A 6602-nucleotide genomic window follows, 5' to 3' on the forward strand; every position below is an offset into this window, starting at 1 on the left:
TTGTGTAGTTATAGTTGGTGTCTTGTTTGACCCTCAACTATCCTTTATACCCTACATCCATGCTATCACCCACTTTGCTTCCCTCATCTCCTCAACATCACCTGGCTCCGCCACTGTCTCACACCGCAGGCTGCTGAAACCCTTATACACGCATTCATAACATCCAGGTTTGACTATGCAAATTTCCATCTTGTCAGACTCTCCAACTCCTCCCTCCATGGGCTGCAGATCATAGAATCATAGAATCATAGAATGTTACGGCACAGAAGGAGGCCATTCGGCCCATCGAGTCTGTGCCGGCTCTTTGACAGAGCAACTGACTTTTATTAACCCCATTCACCAGCTTTCTCCCCATAACCCTGCAAACCTGTCTTCTCCAGATACCTATCCAGTTCTCTCTTAAAAGCTGTTATCGAATCGGACTTCACTACCCTTTCGGGCAGATCATTCCAAATTCGAACAACTCGCTGAGTGAAAAAATTTCTTCTAACCTCCCCTCTGCTTCTTTTGGTAGATATCTTAAGACTGTGACCATGAGTCACAGACACACCTACCAGCGGAAACAGCTTTTCCCTATCTAGCCTGTCGAAACCTTTCAAGCCTGTCGAATCCTTTCATCCAGAACTCTGCAGCCCATACCCTCTCCCACACCAGGCTCCGCGACCGTATCATCCCCATCCTCGCCTGACTCCACTAGCTGAACCACTGGGTACAGTTTAAGATCCTGGTCCTCACCTTCAAAGCGCTCCATTAAATTGCTTTAGGCGGGATTTTAAGGTGGAGAGGGATTTAGGGAGAGAGTTCCAAAGTTTTGTGGCGTAGTGGCTGAAGACGCAGCCAGCGATGGTGGAGCGGAGGGGATGTGGGACAAACAGGAGGCCAGAGTCAGCCAAGCGAAGGCAGTGGGTGGTGAAGTGGGGGGTAAGCAGATTGGATAGATAAGGAGGTGCAAGGGATTGGAGGGATTTGAAAACGAGTGAAAGGAAATCGATCCGTTCTGTAATTGGGAGCCAGTGGAGCCTGGCAAGAACTGATGTCATCGGGATACATAGTTTTATGCGGGTGAGTATCCGGGCTGCAGAGTTTTGGATTAATTGAATTTTGTGTGTGGTGGAGCTGGAGAGATCATTGAGGAGGGTGCTGGAATAGTCCTAGCTGGGAAGTGATGAAGACGTGGATGAGGGTTTCAGCTGCGTTGGTTGTGAGGTACGGATGGAGCCGGGTGTGGAAAAAAACAGTTCTGGTTAGGGAACAGATGGGGGGGTAGAAAAGAAAGCTGGGTATCGAACTTGACACCTAAGTTGAGTCTGAGGGAGAGCCCAGGGAGTTTGAGGAGTTCAGACCCGCAGGAGAGAGTGTTAACAGGAGCCAAAAAATATGCCTTCAGTCTTGCCAACATTCAGTTGCGCTCATCTAGGCCTTGATGTCCATCAAAGAAGCTGACAGGACATCAGCGGACTGGGAATCGCAGTCAGAGGAGAAGTAGATTTGGGTGTCATTCACATGCATGTTAAAGTTGTACATATCTGTGGATGACATCGCTGAGAGGGAGCATATAGATAAGGAAAAGAAGTGAGCTATGGATTGGGCCTTGGGATACCCCACAGGAGACTGGGCAGGGGAGAGAGCAAAAAACATTTGTATTGTTGGCAGTTAGTTAAGTAGGACTTGAACCATGCGAGTGCGGTTCCACTAAGGTGGATGAAGGACGAGAGGCGGTGGAGGAGGATGGCGTGATCCACTGTGTTGAACGCGGTGAAGAGGTCAAGGAGAACGAAGAGGGAGAGGGAGTCCTGGTCACAGAGAGAGAGGACGTCATTTGTTACTTTTGATGAGCACTATCTCTGTGCTGTGGGCAATGCAAAAAACGGACTGCAGGGGTTCGAGTAGTGTGTGGAGGGAGAGATGTGAGTGAAGTTGATTTGCAACCATGTATTCCAAAACTTTGGCCAGGAAGGGCAGGTTAGAGATGGGACTGGAGTTTATGAAGTTGGAGGGACCGAGGGTAAGATTTTTTTTAAGAGGAGTGGTGACAGTGATTTTGAGGGGGAATGGGAGAAGTTGATTGTGTCAGCCAGCAGTGGGCAGAGGAGGGGGAGTTGATTGACCAGAAGCTGGGTGGGGAGGGAGTCAAGGCACAGGTGATGGGCTTCATCTGGGAGATGGTGGGGAAAGGGAGTAGTGAGAAATGGGGGCAAAGTAGTGTAAGGTGGGGCCGTGCTAGGAGGATTGAGTGATGAACATGGCATGGGTGGGGTGGTAGGCAACATGGAGGGGGAGGAGGAGGTGGCAGCCAGGCGAATGTTGTCTACGTTAGAGATAAAGAAGTCCAGGACCTCTTCTCACTTGGCATCAGAAGGTGAGGATCAAGGGTACTTGAGAGGGGACTTGGAGGAGGTGGTTCACAGTGGAGAAGAGGATTTGGGGGTTGTTCTTGGCCTTGAATGACCTGTGAGTAAAAAGTGGTTTTGGCTTGAGAGATGGAGTGGCGGTAGGTATGAAGATGTTCGAGCCACAGTTGGTGGTGAACCATGAGGCTGGTTTTGTGATCTGGCCCGAGCAACCGGGTTTCAGATTTCACGGAGCGCAGTGATCCAGACGCATCACTGGATCAGACGCAGCTGTGAGTGGAAGACCAGAGGGAGAGAAGGTCCTAGGATGACTGGGCATTTGTGAGGGACTCCATGGTCGGAGAAATATGTTGGAGGGTTTGGAGGAGGGGAGGGTGATGTGAGAGGAGAAGGAGATAAATAGTGGTCTGTGATGGTCAGATCAGAAAAGACTAGGCCATGGGTGCTGACGAGGTCAATGAAGTGGTCATGGTTGGAGGTCGGGGAGTTTACCTGGAAGGTGAGGTTTACGGTAGAGATGAAGACAGCAAAGTCGGAGGAGATGAGCCAGGGGTATTGAGATGAAGATTGAAATTGCCCATTATGAGCAGGCATTTCGTGCAGAGGAACAGGGATGAGAGGAGTGAGGAGAAATCCATGAGGAAGGAGCCAGGAGGTTTGGTGGGGGTGGTAAACTGGGAGAATTTTGAAGGAGAGAGGGGAGGGAAACAGCCAGAGGATTAGGGGAGTAGACCAAGAGAGGTCTTTCCCCTCTCTGTACACTCCTTTGTCCCCATTTCTCCCTCCTCCCTCTCAACCACGATCACCCGGAAGAAGTTCACCACCTGCTGCCTTGACCCCCTCCCCACTCAGCTGCTGGTCACTCAACTCCTCCTCCTCTCCCCACTGCTGGCCGACCCGGACAACCAGTCTCTCTCCTCAGGCTCTTTTCCCCTGAAAACCGCTGTTATCACACCCCTCCTCAAAAATCCCACCCTCAATCCCTCTAATCGCTCACACTACTGTCCCATTTCGAACCTACCCTTCCTAGCCGAAGTCCTGGAACACATTGTTGCGGGTCAACTTTGGTCACGCCTCTCCCTCTACTCCATCCTCAAGCCCCTGCAGTCTGGTTTTAGCCCTGCCCACAGCACAGAGACAGCGCTTGTCAAATGATGCCCTCTCTATCTGTGATCAGAACTCCCTCTGCCTCCTTGTTCACCTGGATCTCTTTGCCATGTTCGACACAGTTGACCACGCCTTCCTCCATCGCCTCTCTTTCCTTATCCACCTTAGTGGGACTGCACTCATATGGTTTGACTCCTACTTAACCAACTGCCTCCATTTCATCTCAGTAAATGGTTTCTCTTCTTCCCCCGCCGTCCGGTCATCTGCGGGGTACCCCAAGGCTCCATCGTTGGCCCTCTTCTTTTCCTCATCTATGTGATCCCTCTTGGCGATGTAATCCACAGACACTGGTAAACTTCTACATGTATGTGAATGACACACATTTGCTTCCTCTAGTATCGACTCCAGGTCCTGAATGAGTGCAAACTTCCTGCAGTTGCATGTGATCAAGACGGAAGCCATATTCCTTGGCTCCCATCGACGTCTTCACTCCTGCGAATGTGAACTCCTCAACCTCCCTAGGCTCTCCCTCAGACTCACCAAATCAGTGCGTAATCTAGGCATTCAGTTCGACCCCCATCTGTCCTTCCTACCCTGCATCCAGTCCCTGACCAGGACCGGCTTCTTGTACCTCAGCCACATTGCCCGTCTCTGACCATACCTTACCCCAAATGCAGCAAACTGGTACTGGCCTCCTGCTCATCCCTCATACTCTCCGCTCCGCCATCAGAGGTTGCGCTTTCAGCCACTACATACTGACACTCTGGAACACTTTCCCTCAATCCCTACGCCTTGTGCCCTCTATCCTCTTTTTCAAGTACCCCTGAAAACCTTTCTCTTCGACCATGCTTATGGCCACCTCTCCCCCAGCTTGGAGTCAGGCTCCGCCACTCTGAGACTCTACCCTGCATGGAGGGCACTATATAACGGGGTGATGTGGCAGTCAGGGTGGCTGCTCTAGGATAACCGTCAACGAGGAAGTGGCTTTGGTCAGGGGTGACAGCCAAACATGTATGCCAAGATTGGGAGCAGAGCGAACAGCGGGGCATTGTCAGCCCGCAGGCATGGTGGGGTCTAGGGAGACAGAGGCGAGGGGATGGCACTCATGGCTATGTTTAGACAAAGCCAGGACAACTATTATATGGTGGATTAATGCTGATTGACCTGACTACCTGGCATTTCTCCTCGGGCCGTTTCAATCCCAGGGACTCCCTTTGCCCCCTCTCACATTTACCTCCCCTTCTCTCATATAATAAAAATAATAATAATCATTGCACTTGATATAGCCTTTTTTATGTCTTCCAGACGTTTCAAAGCGCTTCAAAGAATATATTGCAAAGTGAATTGACTGTACATTTGTGGGTGAAACACGGCAACCAATTGCGCACAGCAGTGTCCCGCAAACAGTCGTAGATTGAAGTGACCAATTTATTGTCTTTTTTCTTGAGGGATTATTATCAGACATGTGGAGTAAGGAAACTTACCCAAGGTTTCACCCTGCCAGGAATTGAACCCAGGTCTCTTGCTTGCGAGGTGAGTGCTCTAACCACTGAGCTACAGGACTTCACATATAGTTTCCCCTTCCACTTGCTGCAGTTTTTGCTGTTTTCCTGTACATTGAAAATGTGTTCCCAATTTGTTAAAAATTCTAATTATTTGACTACTATCAGTGATTCTGAGGCTGCCTTCCTATTGATTGCACTTGGAGTACACAAATGTGGGTCCAACAGAAACAAACACGAACATTGTGGAATCTTAAGACAGACCATACATGCACTCATCTAACTAATTTTGATTCCCATGCACGATTCCCTGTGCCCTATTATTGCACAGCACACATAATTTCTGACCCCAATGACCTTTAAAACTGCTGTAGGTTCAAGATTTAATCTGTGTTACTGAAACATGTGCCAGCTTCTTCACCCGACAACAGATTGCATACTGAAGGATATCATGTGCATTTTTTCATTCCTCTGGCAATTCATGTTGGGTTTTTTTAAATTTCTTGTTTGGTCAAAGGTTAAAATATCATGTTATTGTTTGTCTTGAATTGGTTCCACATCCATTTTATTGTTTCACAACTGCAATTCTGGAGAAGGGGCATGGGAGCAGGTCTCAGTGTTCTGAATCTGGTCAGAACAGATAACATAGGGATCATAATTCCTCCTATTCACAGGATATATTAACAATGGCTCCAGTCACACTGGTTTTGAAATTAGACTGCTATTACAACAACAACTTGCAGTTATATAGTGCCCTTCATCCCGGATGGTGTCTCGGAGCACTTAGCACTTAGTGCAGTTCCAGATATATTGATACAGACATAGAATTACAGTTTTTCTGTAAAGTGTAGCATGAATTCCGTTATAACATGGTTGTGGGTGGACCCCATTTACTACATTAAAATAGCCGACTTCTGGGTTTTTAGGTTGCCGCCATTGTCACCTCTTTGCACATGTGCAGCAAACAAGATGTGATATCAGTAGCAACTTGATAACCTGGAAGTTGCCTATTTTAGCACTGGTGGCTGATGCATCGTGAGCAAGCAACCAACATCAATGAGTTAGTTGGAGGAAGGCATGGTTTGTACAAATGTGTATTATGTATGGCCTGGCTTGCAGTACACAAAAATAAAGTTTCAGATCAAATGGCCCATTTATTAATTTTGTACAAGGCCCTGCATTTCTGAAAAAAATACTTGTATTTAATAAGGGATCTTGTCATGCAGAAACAGTTCCAAAGCACTTCACAGTTTTTCTGTAAAGTTAATGATTGTGTATTTGTAGGCAAATACAACAGCCAGTTTGCACAGAGCAACATTCCACAAACAGCCATGAAGTAAATGACACAATGGGGGATTGACAATCGACTGGAATGAGTTGATGTTGGTGGATAGGATTAGAAATTACCTTCATCTTCCAATACTCAGTGCCTAGGTTCACTAAATGATTACCACGAAGATACCAAAGATGTGTTACAATACAATATTACATTTGTATAGCACCTTTTAAGTCGGGAGGATGTTCTAAGGTGCTGGACAGTCAAGGCATGTATGTGTGGAAACATATTTAAGAATTAATGAATGCCTTCAAGAGAGGAGGAAAGAAGATTAAAGGTGAAAAAAGATTAAGTAAAAAAATACAT

This window comes from Callorhinchus milii, unplaced genomic scaffold (genome assembly GCF_018977255.1).
Source record: "Callorhinchus milii isolate IMCB2004 unplaced genomic scaffold, IMCB_Cmil_1.0 Scaffold2, whole genome shotgun sequence".
In the NCBI taxonomy this organism is placed as follows: Eukaryota; Metazoa; Chordata; class Chondrichthyes; order Chimaeriformes; family Callorhinchidae; genus Callorhinchus; species Callorhinchus milii.